This window comes from Conger conger, chromosome 3 (assembly GCF_963514075.1).
Source record: "Conger conger chromosome 3, fConCon1.1, whole genome shotgun sequence".
In the NCBI taxonomy this organism is placed as follows: Eukaryota; Metazoa; Chordata; class Actinopteri; order Anguilliformes; family Congridae; genus Conger; species Conger conger.
The window spans coordinates 4933268-4951696 of NC_083762.1; the positions used below are offsets into that span (position 1 = coordinate 4933268).

The following is an 18429-nucleotide window of genomic DNA, read 5'->3' on the forward strand; positions in this document are numbered from 1 at the left end:
TGTTCAAGTTGAATTAACAGTGGACATTTTATTGTGTAGAATTTGTTACTTGAGGCCACACATTAATTTTCAGGCTATTCCCACGGGTCATGTTGGAGCCTGAGTTAGACAAATTATCTGCACGCGAATGCATGCTGTTCTGAAGGCCATGGTGAATGAAAGGGCCTGCGAGTGAAAATTATAATCCGCTGACCACCTTCTCTCTCTTTCTCTCTCTCTCCCTCCCTCCCTCTCTCTCTCCCTCCCTCCCTCCCCTCCTCTCTCTCTCCATCTCTCCCTCCCTCCCCTCCTCTCTCTCTCCATCTCTCCCTCCCCTCCTCTCTCTCCCCATCTCTCTCTCCCTCCCTCCCTCCCCTCCTCTCTCTCTCCATCTCTCCCTCCCCTCCTCTCTCTCCCCATCTCTCTCTCCCTCCCTCCCTCCCCTCCTCTCTCTCTCTCCATCCCCTCCTCTCTCTCTCCCTCTCCTCCTTTCTCTCTCCCTCCCTCCCTCCCCTCTCTCTCCCTCCCTCACTCCCCTCTCTCTCTCTCTCTCTCTCAGGACAGGAGTCCTCAGCAGCCCCTTCTTATCTGACAGCTCTCTCTGCGCTCCTGTAGTGGCATAAATTAGTGGCATCAATAATGCACAGGAAAGCTCCTCGGTTACGACGCCCCAGACACTCGCTCCTGAGAAATAAAGTCACAAAGTAGCGAATTGGTGACAAAGTTGTCAAGTTGGCAGCGCCGCCGATGAGCCCTTATTGTTATATTTTAGCAGTATTAGCTCAATAAGGGCAAGAGATATGTTCCTTTCACCGTGTACCGCACTCATAGCCTTTGTGTTTGCAAGCTATTTCCGGGTTGACTCTTGGCTGGGTACAGTGAGCGGTAGGTCCACTGGTGGCTTCAGTAACTACTTGTATCTCGCTAGCAACCTGAGCTACTTGGGGCCTGCTCCACAAAGCAGGATTGCAGATTACCGTTATTTCGCTGCTGCTTTTATCCAATGCTACTTACAGTTGATTAGACTCAGCTGGGGACAGTCTACCCGGGAGCAATGTGGGGTCAAGGGCCTTGTTCAAGGGCCCGACAGCTGCATGGATCTTATTGTGGCTACACCGGGGATCGAACCACCAACCTTCTCAGGCACGCACCGTAGCCACTAGGCTATAGGCTGATTATTGGATAACTACATGGATTAAATCCCAGAGTAGGCTTTTTTTTTTACTTCAGTCCACGTTCCAGATTTGAAGGGGTTTCTGGGTTTTATTCAGTGCAAGTGCAGTTATACAGCGAACTCCGTAATCCTGCTTTGTGGAGCGGGGCCCCGAAATAATTAGCGCCGCATGAAAATAAAATGGGGCTTTCTGAAGTAACATGCTCAAAAAACCGAAATTCCTTGTTGCTGTGAAATCGTCAGAAGGCTGGGCCACTAGGCCCGTCAGCTAAGAATCAAAAGCGTTCGCTGGGAGGATTTGAAGAATTATTCTCGGTACAATTTCTCAGCAGATTTACCTAATGCTTTCGAATGCCTGAAGTGCCAGCGAACTGAATGGTGTGGCATGGCTGCTGATGCTTAAAGGGGCAGGCTACACATTTACCGTTTCTCCACCTTTTTTAATGATTTGCTCGACGTGACCTCAGTAGCATCTCCCCTTTGGCTTGAATAATCGGCGTGGCGTATCTGGGAACGTGTGACTGTCGAGGGGGGAGGGGGGGGGGGGGGATGTTTTGGGAGCAGGGTTTGCCGGGCGTGGAGTTCCTGTGAGGTCAGGCAGCGGTGTTTTGCGTGCTTTCGAACAATTCTCCGCCTGAACTGAGCTCAACTCCCATGGGAGGGACGGAGCTGCCAAGAAGACGGCTTTCGCCCCGTGAGAACTCACACACGAGAGCGCACAGCAGCATGCCCACACAAATAAACCGCACCGATCGGAACAGAGGGGAAGAAAATATGTGTTTACGCAGGGAGGCCATTTTGTGTGCATAGGGGGGTGGAGGTAAAAGGGTGGCAGATACATGCACAGATGGAGACTGCACACAGCGGGGCAGCCTGCAGCCTGGCGGCTAAAGTACACGACTGGGACCCAGAAGGCCAAGTGTAGCCGCGATAAGATCTGCACAGCTGTTGGGCCCTTGAGAAAGGCCCTTAACCGTGCATTGCTCCAGGGGAGCAAGGCCCTTAACCCTGCATTGCTCCAGGGGGGGGAATCGTCCCCTGCTGATTCTAATAATTGTAAGTCGCTTTGGATGAAAGCATCAGCTAAATAACAGTCATTGTTATTATGATTATTATGATTATTAGGACTATGATGATGATGATTATTATGATTATTATTACATGCTGGAGCAAATGCCGCCTGCCCTAAAACAGCAAACTTGTTCTTCAGGATCACACGGTCCACAGTCACAAACATAAACAACCAGCGTCAGAGAAATGCCACGAGGCACAGTTCTCCATTTCTCCCCTGCAGCGATGATGTCATTTAACCGGCTGTAGAGCCGCGGAGAGCGGCGCTTTCGCGTTAACGAGAGGCAGGGTGACTTTCAGTCGAGAAATCAGCAAACAGGTCACGCCCACGGAACGACTGGCGAAGGTGAGTTTACTGCGCAATAAACTGGTTTTAATCCGTCACATAAGTGCTGAGCGACACAGACAGCAGCACACCCTGCTGCTCCGCTGCTCCAGTGGCTCACAGGCGGCGAACGGGGAAATAATGGGACTGCAACAGGGAAATAACCGCCCTTCCTCAAGTCACCGTCTCCTTCAATAGCTCATTCGATTCATTTTACGGGTGTCACGGTGGCTCTTCACTCGATCTATTCCCCCATAAGGCTGACATGTCCGGTGTCAATTCAACTGCGACAGAGTCCAGCGGGGACCGTATGCACGACATAAGGGTTGATTTATCACCACTGAACGCTTTACCCTTATAAGCGTAACATAAAGCCTGTCGATACCAGCCATGACAGCTTGGCCGTGCTTACGATAAATCTGAGGACACAGTCACATGTATAGCATGTTCACATTGTGACAGTTATTTTGAAATCTGCCTCGTAAAGATCCTGGCAGTTGGTATGACAGCAGCAGATTCCTATATCATGATTATGGCAGCATTATGTTAGGTTTATAACATATAGTTCAAGTAAAGTGTTACTAATGTTTGCAAACATTTCCGTAGGGATGGGACTAGTCATCAATATATGACCATACCATACAACCAATTGTCCAATTTTCTGTGCTATTCATTAATTTTGTATACACTGCACTGTTAAAAAAAAATTATGAGCAGTAGAAACAAGAGCAGTCGTGGTACTAGTAGTAGGCATATCTGTCTTTTATGTTGCACTGTGGTCCTGGAGAAAAATTATTTGGCTCTGTACGCTCACCGAGCACTTTATTAGGAGCATTTTTACTTTATTACAATTTCTTATTCCTGTGATTATCTAATCAGCCAATTGTGTGGCAGCAGTGCACTGCATACAATCATGTAGATACGGGTCAGGAGCTTCAGTGAATGTTTACATCGACCATCAGAATGGGAAAAGATGTGACCGTGGAATGGTTGTTGGTGGCAGACAGGGTGGTTTGAGTATCTCTCAATACTGCTGATCTTCTGGGATTTTCACAAACACTAGTCTCTAGAGTTTGCAAAGAATGGTGCAAAAAACCAAAAAGAATCCAATGAGCAGCAGTTCTTCAGACAGAAATGCCTTGTTAATGAGAGGTGTCAGAGGAGAAGGGCCAGACTGGTCAAAGCTGACAGGAAGGTGACAGTAACGCAAATAACCACACATTAGAAACTGTATGGTATGCAGAAGAGCATCTCTTAACACTTAATGTGAATAAGTCGAAAAAATAAGTCTAATAAATACCTAAGTGCGCATTGAGTGTATCCTTCCTTCATAGTGCTTCATATATTGCCCTATATGTCCTAAATATTGTGGAAAAAATAAAAAATAAATAAAAATAAAAAAGTCCAGTTAACACACCCTTGCTGTACTGTGAGCTACAGCCATTGCATTCCCGTACATTACGATGTGGGTTTTAAGTAGAGCCATTATTAGATAATGACTGAACACGAGGAGTTAATAATCAGCCGCATCTAATCCACTAAGCACATTCTGCTGGCCCAGGTTTAAACTTTGTCTTCTGGGATTTGATTAATCAGCAAGCTAATAACCTCGACCTGATACAGTGACTCTTTCATTAGCTATGTAGGCAGAGACAGTGGGTAGGAGATCCTGGTAAAACACTGACCCAGTGTGTGGATGGGCCCCATGGTCTGGTATCTGTGAAGGCTCTGTTCAGGTGTGTGGATGGGCCCCACGGTCTGGTATCTGTTAAGGCTCTGTTCCAGTGTGTTGATGGGCCCCATGGTCTGGTGTCTGTTCAGGCTCTGTTCCAGTGTGTGGATGGGCCCCATGGTCTGGTGTCTGTTAAGGCTCTCTCCCAGTGTGTGTATGGGCTGCACAGTCTGATAACAAAGTCAGGATAGAGCCCTAACCTCCCATCATGCCACAGGACATGAGGAACTCGTTTGATCAGACAGGAAGGCACACACACACAGCAGACAGACAGTGGCGGCGGACAGCTCAAAGCAGCCCTGTGGATTTCAGAGCCGGTGGAGATTTTCTTTTGCAGCTCATTGCCTCGACAGGTCTTTTTGAAATGTATGACATGACATCACACTCAGACACGCTCAGACCCTAGTGTTGGCATTTCAGGCTGCTAAGGGGACTGCCCCACTTTACATACAATCCTTAATCACTCCCTACTCCCCAGCTAGACCACTCCGGTCTGCCAGCTCTGGTCGCCTTATGGTTCCCTCACTACAAGCACCTGGCGGTCGAGCTGCACTTTCACGCCTGTTTTCCGTTCTGGTTCCTCAGTGGTGGAATGACTTGCCTACCACTGTCAGGACAGCAGAATCCCTCCCCTATTTCGACGCAGACTAAAAACACACCTTTTCAAACTGTACCTTAGTCCTACCTCCTGACCCCCCCCCGCCCCCCATTTCCGATATCCCTCTTGTTTAACCCAAAAAAATATATATACATTAAAAAATTGCACTCACGATGACTATATTTCTGTTTAGAACAGCCCTTCATGTGTATTTTACTGGGTATGGATTTGTTGCTTTAACCTGTGGGAGAACCTGTGCGCTTGTAAGTCGCTTTGGATTAAAGGTGTCTGCCAATTGACAAAAATGTGAAGGTAAAATGTAAAATGGCCGCCACAGGGAACGACGTGCAACAGGAAAAGCCGAAAAGGGCAGGGAGCCGCCAACGGGGTCAAAGACACGGACGGCTAACGAGCTAAAGGCTAACGGTCACCAGCCTCGCCCCCCACCCCCCGGGCCAGGTCAGAGCGGAGGCCTTCTGGGATAGTGGAGTGACTCGCCCGCCCACGCATAGCTTTTGGCATGAATCGCGTCGAGTCGATTGGTGGTTCAGCTGCTGTTCGCTGAACGTTTGCCCGACATTTCTGGAGCGAAAAATGGATTCGCTTTGGCGTTCGCAGTTGTGTTTCACATCTTTCTTTGAGCAGACAGCCCAGCAACATTTAGCCTTTTTCACTTTAACTTCCTGAGACGAGAACGAGCCCGTCGTATTTTGGCTCTATGCAGTATTTCTATTAAGATAAGGGACATTCAATTAAAATTGAATTGAATTTTGTCATCCAAGACACAAAATATTTTCAATACATCATCTTTATTTTTCTATTGGGTCTCAGGAGGTTAAAACGGCAGGAGGCCAGTAACAGCACAGCACAGAGAGGGGTACAGATAGAGATCACAGCACAGAGAGGGGTACAGATAGAGATCACAGCACAGAGAGGGGTACAGATAGAGATCACATCACAGAGAGGGGTACAGATAGAGATCACATCACAGAGAGGGGTACAGATAGAGATCACAGCACAGAGAGGGGTACAGATAGAGATCACAGCACAGAGAGGGGTACAGATAGAGATCACAGCACAGAGAGGGGTACAGATAGAGATCACAGCACAGAGAGGGGTACAGATAGAGATCTCAGCACAGAGAGGGGTACAGATAGAGATCGCAGCACAGAGAGGGGTACAGATAGAGATCTCAGCACAGAGAGGGGTACAGATAGAGATCGCAGCACAGAGAGGGGTACAGATAGAGATGACATCACAGAGAGGGGTACAGATAGAGATCTCAGCACAGAGAGGGGTACAGATAGAGATCACATCACAGAGAGGGGTACAGATAGAGATCACAGCACAGAGAGGGGTACAGATAGAGATCTCAGCACAGAGAGGGGTACAGATAGAGATCTCAGCACAGAGATGAGTACAGATAGAGATTGGGATCACAGCACAGAGTCAGTAATTATTTTGACAGTAAAATGTCATAACATTGAAATTTAATAACATTTACCATTTTAGTATTTTAGTATTTTAGTATCATTTGACATGAGCAGTCATTATCTGCAATGCCATCGTGTGACAAGCTGTTATGTGTATGAGAGTGTTATGCATGGTGAGGGGTTCAAGTAAATTGTCACCAATGTTCTCATTTTAAGAGAATAATGAAAAGAGGCAGTTCTTTTCCCATTAAAAAGGAATCAGAATCTCAGCTCTGCTGTAAAACGCTGTGATACCAGCTTGAAGAGTGAGCTGCTCAGACAGGTCATAAAGCTGGTCTAGTTGGGTATGACCTGGTCAACCAGCAACCAGGCGTTTCAAAACATAGCTTGAGCTGGTCAAATCATGTCAAGCTGGGAACTGGTCGACCAAATGCCAGCTGTTTCAAAACGTAGCTTGAGCTACGTTTTTTTTTCAGCAGGGAGAGTGGTTTTCTGTGTTAAAAAGCTATTTATCATTCTTGTGACACTCACCCCACCCTCTGTTAGTTACATCTGCAACACAAGGACATGTTGTGCTAGAGCTGGCATTGTCTGAACAGAAGCACAAAAACATTTTCACCAAAAAAAACTAAAGTTTCTTTTACCCCCTAAACTCCGGTAGTAGAACATGGTCTCCCATCCACTTCATATGGAAATGCACAAGAACTGAAATCGTGTTGAATTGTCCATTTTAATGTAGGGCATTGTGGATGACTGTTCTCTTGGAGCCTGTCTGAATCATATACCCCCTTCCCTGAGACAGACTGTACAGAATCATATACCTCCCGCCTGGAGACAGCAAAAGAGTCATTTTGGCTGCCAGGATTGTTTTTAAGTTCTTTTTGCTTACCACAGGCACCCTTTCTTCATTTTCATCATATTGCCAACTGCCCCCACCCCAATCCCACCTCAAATAATGTATGTGCCTAACCTTGAACTTCAAACCGATTCACTCGGATCCAGATAATTTCTCTCCGTTCAGAAATACTCCCATTGTTTTGTGAACATAACAGACAGGGCCACGTGAAGACAAGACCACAGTCTCCGTGTTTATTTTACTGAATGCGGTTGATTATATTGCAATAATTTCTCAGTTATTCTCGGCAGCCTCCATTGTTAATTGCCGTCTACGCTTCCATTGTTCTGCGACGGTGAATCATTGCCCGCTTCTATCAGACACGTACTGCGAATGTTTCTGTGTCCTGTTCTGAACTACCACATGAATTCTAACATATCTTATCCTGTAGCTCAACTCCACCGGGGGAAAATAACGTCAGTATTCACATCGAAGACCAAGCTATCCGAGAATGTACAGTGTCAATGCCTGCCAGCTGAGAACACCGAAAGAGAAGATTGATTTTCTGACAGTACAGTAGTTCTCTGAAATGTGAGACTGAGTAGCACAGTGGAACGTGGGCCTTGGAGACGGTGGAAAATCTGGAGGTGGCTTTCGGTGTAAGAATCAGAGCGAGATACGAAAGTTCACCATGGCACATTGCTTTATTGTTAATGAACATTCAGTCAACAAATACAGAAGAAGGACATTGTAATGCTGTATCTCTGAGTACGTGTAGAGGGAGGTGTGTGTGCCTGTGTGAGTGTGTGTGTGTGTGTGTATGTGTATGCATCTCAACTATTGGTCCCAAGTAATGTCCATGAGAGTGGACACAGAGAGGAAATGTGTGTGTGTGTGTTCATGATCATGTGTGTGTGTGCATTTATTCACACTGTGTGTGTGTGTGTGTGTGTGTGTGCGCGCATGTGTGTGTGTGTGTGTGTGTGCACGCATGTGTGTGTGTGTGTATGTGTGTGTGTGGGCATGTGACTGGGTATGGCCACCGGATAACACATGGCCCTCGGTGACCTCCTGAACCAAGATGGCCGACGCGTAGCTTCACAGGATCATTTCAGCTCCTCGGTCGAAGCTGAGGGTGTCTCTGAGCCCTCCGGGGTCTCCTGAAAGAGATCGCATTGTCTGCCAATCATCACAGGAGACACAGAAATGACTGTCAAATAACTGTCCTAATCCTAACTGCCCCACATATTTTAATTTTGAAATCCTTCACGTGAGTCAAAAAGCGAGGCGGCCATTTTGTGAACTGAGGCTTGCTCACACCAATATATAATTCTAATCGCTTATTTTTATTCTGTTTTTTTTTTTTTTTTTTCTTGCTCTCTTTTCTATTCCTCGCACCACCCATCGGGAGAGGACAGGAAGAGATGGTTGAAGAGATGAAAGGAAAGACAGTTGGAAAACAGACGCGTGGCAGTTGGGGAGAGGGGGATCCACCGGTCGATCATTTATACCTCAGGGTTTCCGAAAAGAAATCTTCCACAAAGGTGTTTTCTTGCTCAAAGGAGAGACTGGGAGTCCCTAACTTCGACTTCTAGCTCCCAGAAGGAACATTTAAGGGTTTGGAATGTTCTTAAAGATGGCGTACCACGGCCGATTTTCGGGTCAGGAGCAAGGAAAGGAAAAAAGTGCAGAAAAGACGAGTGATTCGAATGAGCCCCATGTTTATTAATCACTAATAGTCAGAGTTTCTAATCAGAGTTCCTCTGTGCTCAGTGCCATAGAGTCCAAGAGAATGGACATACACCAGCTCCTAAAATTATGGGATCTTAAAAAAACAAGGGGGTGGGGTGGTGTCCTCATCTCTCACATAGAAACCAGAGAGATGTTCCCATTGGATGAGAGGAAACAGAGCAATCCCGATGGCAATTGGTAGGTAATTTCTAGCAATACTCACATATCAAGACGGCATCAACCAATCACTGCTGGCTTTGTTAAAACACTGGGGGTGTATCCCAATATTTGAAAACATTTACCCCGCATTCCTCCACTCGTCTGGTGGATGTTTTTTTTTTGTATTGAGACGCACCCCTGTCATGTGACCTGTGTGTAGGGCACGGCAGCCATTTTCCTCACCTTTAGCTTCTCCAGGTCCGGCCGCCCTGGCAGGGATTTCTGGGGAGTGTGGAAGGCCTGATGGGGTGAAAGAGTTCATCAGACACCATCTGTTCGCTCGAGGGTCATAAAACCTTTTAGTACTCCAGTCAGAGATGGGGTCAGTCCTATATAAATGGTAAATGGCAGGCATTTATATAGCACCTTTATCCAAAGCGCTGTACAATTGATGCTTCTCCATTCACCCATTCACACACACACACTCACGGCAATTGGCTGCCATGCAAGGCCCCGACCAGCTCGTCAGGAGCATTTGGGGGTTAGGTGTCTTGCTCAGTGACACGTCGACACAGCCCGGGCGGGGGATCGAACCGGCAACCCTCCGACTGCCAGACGACTGCTCTTACTGCCTGAGCCCATATGTAAACTCAGCCAGTTCAGAACACACATTTAAATTCAGTTTTTAAATGGAAAAGAAAATGACCTTCAGCATTCGATGCGTGTTTGACCCATGAATACTCTAAAGTGGCATTATATGCTACTTAAAAATAATAACACATAATCGCACATAATGTGTTGTATACGAATAGTTTTTTTCTTCCGGAAGTTGTTTGATCAGATACAGTCCAAGACTCTGTCCGGCACTGATAGGCAGTTTTCATACATGACTTGGATTTTAATTTGTTACGGATTTGATCACAGCCTTTACTGTAGCAACAGACATCCATTTGAAATAAAGAATATGTGCAAAATGTGCAAACTCTAGTTTGTTTCCAGTTTGTCTTCCTCTTACTATCTCATTGTTTCATACATGAGTGCTTTTAGACAATGGAGACAACGAAAAGCAAGTCAGAAAACTTTTGAATGAGGATGAAAACCCCTTGTAAAAAAAAGTCTGTTTATCTGATTATTCTACAAGAGTTCACGTTCTATCAATGTGATTACTCTAGCACTTGGAACTGTACTTCCCTCTAGGGTTTTCAGTGCACAGTTATAATTTGCACCGTATTGTATGTCGCTCTGGATAAGAGCATCTGCCAAATGACTGAAAGGTAAAGTAATGAACTGAACAGAGCAGAACTATAAACTGTGATTCTGGCAGAGGGAGCTTTTGCTCCTGCTTTTACAATTAATCAAAGACACAACAAACAGGGCTGAAACAGCAGTGAAAATGCCACAGTGTTATCTGCGGTTACCAGGCGAAAAAAAAGGCAAACTGCCACAAATTCAATAGGACTCAGGGAGACAAAATTGGCCAAGGGAAGACAATGTCACCGTCCACATGTTCCTGCACTGGAGATTAATAACAAGTAATGACAAAATAATGACAAAATAATGGCTTTTTTTTCCATTCAGATGTATAGACTGTATATATTGTAAATTGTATTGTAAAACACAGGTGAATAGTTATACAAAATTATATGAAATCTAACAGCAAGTCATATGAAATAGAATATTGTCATTGATATATGAAATATTACATAATGTTAATATGCCGACAAAGCATGCTTTCAATGTATTTTCAATGACAAAAAAATGACACCTTTTAAATATTTTGAAACGTTCATGTGACTGGGGGAAGCTCACCTTCTTGGCTTGTTGCACCTCCTCTGTGGACTTGGATCTGTTGTTCTTCAGGATCTGTTTCTGTGGGGAGGTGGAGGAGCACTGGAGAAACAGGCAACAGGAAACGGCAGGTGAAAACAGGAAACAGAAGGTGGAAACAGGAAGTAGCAGGTGGACACAGGAAATGGCAGGTGGAAACAGGAAACGGCAGGTGGAAACAGGAAGTAGCAGGTGGAAACAGAAAACAGGCAGGTAAAAACAGGAAACAGCAGGTGGAAACAGGAAATTCTCATATTACTTTCATAAAACTATTATAGAAAAACAAAGAGAATATTTATTTTCTTGCCAAAGCTTTAATCTTTACTGTCCTTAATGACCATTTTAACAAAAGGAAGACGTGGAAGTGTTCAGCTCAATATTTAAATATTCATTTTCCACCGTTTATGCACCTCCAAATCAAATTTCCACAACACCTCCATGTCTAGGGCCGTTTTTCCTGCACGCGGTTTGCCGACAGGAGAAGCAATCCCCCTGTATTCCCGGAGTGAAAATCGCTCATGATCTGCCTGAAAGCACCAACTGCCACTCGCCCCGGTTACCTTCGAATCCATGGCTGCTCTCTCAGATGGTTGCCTAGGAGACGCTGGTTCAGGCTGAGACGGCAGGTGGGACGGTGTTTTGAGCTGAAACCGCCTGTGGAGGGAACATCATTGTACTTCAGAACCTGTCGCTGTTCGTCGGTTTGATTTCCGTCGGGGAATTGCCTGCAGTTACACTCAGTCTCCTCTAGATGGTGCCGTTGCCTCAGCTGACTCTTCTAATGCTGAACAAAAGTGAACAAAAGTATCTCCTGCTTTCCTGCGAATCAGAGCCCTGTATTCAATCAACACCTTGAATTTTACTTGTAAATGACAGCATCACATTTCCTCAACACACGCTCCACTTGCTGGGTTTGAACAAGCAATTGTTCATCAGAGAAAACCATGTTTGTGAAGGACAAAAAATAATTATTACTTGTTGATTGTTAATCAACTTTAATGACACATTTTGATTGAATCTGAGCAAGAGGCTCAACAAATAAGCTATACAGATAAAATGTAGATGATTTTAATTTAATTCTGGTCCTTACTTCTTAATTTAAGCCATTGGCTGTATGCAGCCTAAATCTGACTTCCTCAGCTCAAGTTTACAGCGTTTGTTACTGAAATAAGATTAAGAAGCTACCAGGGCGGCCTGTAGCATAGTGGTTAAAGTGCATGATTGGGACCCGCAAGGTCGGTGGTTCGATCCCCAGTGTAGCCACAATAAGATCCGCACAGCTGTTGGGCCCTTGAGCAAGGCCCTTAACCCTGCCCCAGGGGAGAATTGTCTCCTGCTTAGTCTAATCAACTGTACGTCGCAATCTGTGTTAGCCAGACCTTGGTTGAATGTGGAATTGTTTTGGATAGAAATACATTTTTCTTGCCTGGTAACAAGTTGGCCAGATTGTGGGGTTTGCTCTTCTTGAGAGCATTTTATACAGTAGGTTCCAAAAACACAGGCCAAGCTCAGCAAAGTGTAGAAAACGATCTGAATCCAAAACAATGACAAATTTGAGCCAGGTCTGGTGTTAACCATATTTTAATAAGCCAGGAGGAATGAAACATATGGCACTGCGGCTGTTTTTGGACTGGAAGCTTAGAGCCTTTTGCAAAGCTGCAAGGCGTGGCACAGATAAAACTAATCCACTGTAGTTCAATCTGTTCAACTACAACATGAATTTAAATACCTCAATAAACTCTTAGTCATTTTTTTACCAAATAGAAGAGATGATGTGCTATCTAAAGCCTTCCCTTAACCTTGTGTTGTCTCAAGGGTCAAAAATGACCCACCACTATGTTTAACAGACAGACAACAGAAAACCCCCCTTTTTTAAACTTGAAATTTGATGACAAAGTTTGTGATGAGTGACAGGTTGTTTCTTCATGCAAAATAGAATCGTTAAAATTCAATTAAGCCGCTTTATTTTAGGGGTTCAGGGAAGGCGGGTCATTACTGCCGAGGAGGCGTATACAGAATGTTAAGACGACCCAAGGGTTAATGACACGTTAAATTATTATTATTATTATTATTATTATTATTATTATTATTATTATTATTATTTATTTTAGGGTTAATGACACGTTCCGTCGGGCTTAGGGCCAGCATCTGGAGCCCTGATCCAGGAGAGACATGGGGTCTCCAACATTTACCTTCTCTCCCGGTAACCAGCTCAGACCCAAATACCCATGTGATGGGAGTTTACTGTGTAATCGGGTGCTTTTAATCAACTAACTAACACTAAACTAAAGAACTAACAAAGAAAACTACTGTATAACTACATTACATTACAGTTATACATTGCTGATGCTTTTTTTTTTTTAATCCAAAGCAATTTACAGTTGGTTAGACTAAGCAGGGGACAATCCCCCATGGAGCGATGTGGGGTTAAGGGCCTTGCTCAAGGGCCCAACAGCTGCACGGATCTTATTGGGGCCACCGACCTTCCAGGTCTCCTTCAAGCCACAAGGCTACAGGCTGCCCCGAGGACTACAAACTCCTGCCAGTCATTGACACGGAGAGCCAAGTGTGTGTGTGTGTGTGTGTGTGTGTGTGCATGTACACAACACGGAGGCAACTATCATTTTACTGAAGGGAAACCAAATGCCATCTTCCCTGACTGTTCCGTGTTCGTGTTTTGGAGCGGTGGAATAGGCATCGGCATGCTGTTGAGCACAGTGCGTGGGGGTGCGTCTAACAGAACTCGGTTAACTCTTCTGTTGTCCTCTGGGTCCTTCCATAAGAAAAAGTTAAATATTGCCATTTATTTTAGTTTTTCTAAAAGCCGTACACTGTCAGGGTCTTTTTTAAGTGGAGTGGTTTGTTAAGTGGACAGTGAAGTAGGGAAACAATGAATAGTTACTGGCAGGCTGTTTCTACCTGAACCACAGGTAGGCGCAGAAGTTCCACTGCGGTAAAAATATATATTTTGAGATTAAAATGAAAAGAAATGTTTGGACCCTGCGGACACGGGGTGCATAAGTACTGTAAGGACAACACAAGGCTTTCCCAGGCCGTTGTTATACAGACGTCACTTGGCATTTCCGACTCTACGGGGGTGTCAGCGGGAGTCCGCCCCCCCCTCCCGCCTAACGGCTGCGTCCGAGCGAGAGCAGCTTCCTGCGTGCCCCGCGACTTTTTCCACCGCCACCTCGGGAATAATGTATGAGGGGGAAACGTAGGAGAGCTGCCGCTATTGAATAAACCGGCTAATGCCACCGCTGTTCTACAGCGCAGGGCACAGCAGGCTCAACCACTTGGGGCAACGTGGCTCAGGCGGTAAGAGCAGTCGTCTGGCAGTCGGAGGGTTGCCGGTTCGATCCCCCGCCTGGGCTGTGTCGAAATGTCCCTGTGCAAGGCACCTAACCCCCAAATGCTCCTGACAAGCTGGTCGGCACCTTGCATGGCAGCCAATCGCTGTCGGGGGGGGAGTGTGTGTATCAATGGGTGAGTGAGAAGCATCAATTTGGATAAAGGCGCTGTATAAATTCCAACCATTTACTCCACACTACATTACAATACGCTACACTACTGTAAATTACACTACATTACAATACACTACACTCTATTGCGATTGATATTATACTACATCACTGCAGTATTCCGCTATATTAGCTATAATCCATCACTGCATTACGTTGCACAACATTTCACGGCAAGACACTGCATTACTAGCCTTCACACTCTGTTCGGTGTTCAATTCTGGTTCGTTTTCTTTTTCGGAATCATTTTTAATTTCGTTCAATTTCACTTTATTTATGTTCACCTCGATTATCTGTCGTGGAAAAAAAAAAAATCACTCGGTGCGATATTCATAACGTACAACGGAAACTCCATTGAATTGCGCCAGATAAAAGGGTGTTCAGCAATGCCCCGCTCAGCATGCAGCACGGAGGAGACATAATAGGGTGAATCAGCAGCGGGAGCGAGATTCATTAAATAAAGGCCCAGCTTCGAGAGCCCGCACATGAAAGAGCGCATTGGGAGGTTGGCGGGGAGGATTGTGGAGACTGTGTGGGATTGTGTGTGTGATTCACACAGGGTGTGTTAAAGCAGCCTCTTCGCTCTGTCTGCACACACAGGCACAGTGCAAACTCCTCAGCAACGAAGCCTTGCTCCCCGGTGATCAGACGGAGGTTCGCACCGAGAGAACACTGAACGCGCTGAATAAATAACGTTTGCCCCGACGGCAATGGAGCGTAGCGGTAAACATATCCAGCTGCGGACTGTATTGCTTTCAGAAGCTGTGTACATATGTGGAAATGCAATATCAATCTCGGAAAATAAATCAGTGTGCCTCTCATTACATTGCAGTTATTTATCCTAAGCGACTTACATTGATTAAACTAAGCAGGGACCATTCCCCCTGGAGCAATGCGAGGTTAAGGGCCTTGCCCAAGGGCCCAACAGCTGCACTGATCTTATTGTGGCTAGAGAGGGGCTTGAAACACCAAAATTCCAGGTCATGTACTATAGGTTTCCTCAGTGTGTGTGTGTGTGTGTGTGTGTGTGTGTGTGTGTGTGTGTGTGTGTGTGCGTCTCATTAGTCAGTGAAAGATTAGTTTGGTTCTTCACTACACTTCACAGATATCTTCATTGCACGATCATTTTTTCTTTCTCAAGGAAATATTCTTATCCAGCGACGGTACCTTGATCTGGGATGCAGCGGGAGACCTCCCATCACGGGCTCGTAACGCGCTAATGAAGCGGTGTCACGCGGTAAGAAGCATCAGACCAGAAAAATAAAAAAGTTATGTCGCGTGGATCTGCAGGGACGAGCGCTCGCGGAGAACGGCGTTTCGTTTGTAGACGGCATCCCGCGAGCGGAGCGGGGCAGCAGTCAGTTCCGATAAAGGACGGTAACAGAGAGACGAGACGCCGGAGACGCTGGCTAAACGCCATGATATGACTCTAATGGACGGTTCAATGTGTTTCAGCGGGCTAAATATAAAAGGAACACAGTCTCGGTAGGCTAGTGCGTGTTCGTTCCCTGGGGAGTTATGCCTGAATATTAGAGCAAAACGTCCTACTGACACTAAATCAAATAAACTGAAATAATACCCATAGGTTTTGGGGGAGACAGGGATATATGCCACCTCCAATATTTTCATCCTAGACTGGCTTTTAAACTTGAGGTTTGACTACGTGAGAGTAAGTGGTGTAGCATTGTGTCTCCTGCAAACCTTTCTCTTGTTAATTAAGACTTGTAATTCCAACGCTTAAGTCAATAATAATGTATTAGCAAATCAGTTACTGTGCCATACTGAAGTAATGTTCACCAGGCAGTTCTGGTTTGTCCCACTAGGGGGCAGAACAGGCATCATGCAAGGAGAAGTGACAGTGGGGTGGGGCTCTTCAGGATGCAGAAGAGAGCTAAGCCATCAGGGGGGGTACAGCAGGGGGGAGGGGCAGAGAGAGTGAGAGAGAGAGAGGGAGAGAGAAAGAGAGAGAGACAGACAGACAGACAAAAGAGTCAAGCTGAGAAGCTTGTCTTCATTATTTTATTTTTATTTATTTATTTTTCATCAGGATGAAAGGGTAAGATTTTCTGTCTTTTTGTTGTTTTTTTTTTTTTTTTGTTTCTTGTTTTTTTTAAACTTGTGCTGTCTCTCAACAAATAATTCAATGCCAGTGAAGACCGGTATTTTAATTTCTCCTTGCGTCCAGCTCTTCTGCCTCTCCCCGGGGAGTCTGCCGGTGTGTGACCTTCAGGATATGAACAGAATTCCTCATGAGGAGGGGCGGGCTGTGGCGTGACGTTTTAAAGCGGAATATCAATGCGGTTTACTGTGAGGAAACTATGCTGTAGGAAAAAAAGCTGTCAGACCTGCGATGAGTCACGCTTCTCCCGCCCGTAAACTCATATAGCGCCTGGCCGTCAGCAGGCTCTGCGACACAGCGCGCTGATGAAGGGCTGGGCCGGTGACTCAGAGGTTGCGGGTTTAAATACAACCGCTGTGGCACAGCCGTGCCGAACCTGGATCTCTTCGGTAAACAAACACCCGCTTGTGTGAATGGAATGCGAACGGTTAGAGTGTAATCTGTGAGCTACTCTGTCCGCGAAAAGCTGGAAAAACCCAGGGACGCGTGTCTCTTCTCAACCAGACCAAACCTTACTTATCTCTCCCAAAAACACACAGCAGACTGTTTGTTTGTGTGTGTGCTTGTGTGTTGGTGGTATATGTACTCTAGCCAAGGCTGTGCATTCAGTGTGTGTGTTGCCTTGTGTGTGTGTGTTTATATATACGTAACTGTGGACAATTGCCTGTACAGCATGCAGGTGTTATCATTTGAGGGTGTGGCACCAAACCTTTAAACCACTTATTTCCTTCACAAAAAACCCCCAAAAAAACGTTTGAGCCGTTTTTATTTTTGAGACATGACACAAGTGTCAAAATATTACTTATGTCCCTTGCAGTGTAGCTTTAGGTAAACTGGAATAGGTTCTTGAGATTTAGACCAGAGGCTGAAGTCCCCTACAGGGGATCAGAACAGATTGGGGTCACAGGTCGCTCTATGAGAGGATGACTTCCACTAACCCTCCCAGCTGATGCCCTAAGCCTGTACCAATCAGGGGGTCTGTAATACCTGTGGGAGTTCTGTAGACAGAGAACAGAGAACACAGGGAGGCTAGTGAGGCATGACAGGTAGGGAACTCAGCGTGTAAGTCTAAGGTTGTGGGTTCAAATCCCAGCTGCTTGTGCTGCCATTGTACCTTTGAGGAAAAAAAGGTAGTTAAAGTGGCGGTTTTGGCCAATTTCGCGGTCACAACAAGGTCTGGTCTATTCCACACTTCAGTTCCCATAGTTCCCTGTGCTCATACAGCCTCCTCACACGTTCCTCCTTCTCCTGATTGTCGGGGTGGTTTGTCCTCCGACTTTACGACTTGTATGTTCATCCATTGTCACGTTACAGTGACAATGGATGAACATACAAGTCGTAAAGTTACTGCAAACAAAGACAGCTGTGCTCAACCTCCTGTGTTACTGAAAGTACGAGTCACGCAAAAACTACACATCTCGTGGTGGCCTGTAGCGTAGTGGTTAAGGTACATGACTGGGACCTGCAAGATCGGTGGTTCGATCCCCGGTGTAGCCACAATAAGATCCGCACAGCCGTTGGGCCCTTGAGCAAGGCCCTTGACCCTGCATTGCTCCAGGGGAGGACTGTCTCCTGCTTAGTCTAATCAACTGTACGTCACTCTGGATAAGAGCGACTGCCAAATGCCAATAATGTAATGTAATCTCCGCACTCACAGTCGTTTCGTACAGAGGCTTCCATGGTTTCTCTGCGTACATGGCCAGCACTCCAGCATCTTAAATTTTAATATAGAAATTTAGGGACCACGGTGGCACACAGCCCCGCATTGCGCATTGCTCCAGGGGAGGATTGTCTCCTGCTCAGTCTAATCAACTGTAATCATTCCTCAGGAGTCTTTGAAGCCGCGGCGTCTCGGGGGAGAAGCGGGACTGCACACGTGCGACCCTGCAGAAATCCAGCAGCATCGGTGCAGTGCAGACGGGCTG

General features: G+C 45.9%; 1 protein-coding gene across 1 annotated transcript in view; it reads right to left on the minus strand.

The window, feature by feature from the left end:
- LOC133124820 (pre-mRNA-splicing factor RBM22-like) overlaps positions 1–18429 on the minus strand; it is a 187365-nt gene that overhangs the window by 37853 nt on the left and 131083 nt on the right. The gene's annotated exons all lie outside the window — the stretch shown is intronic.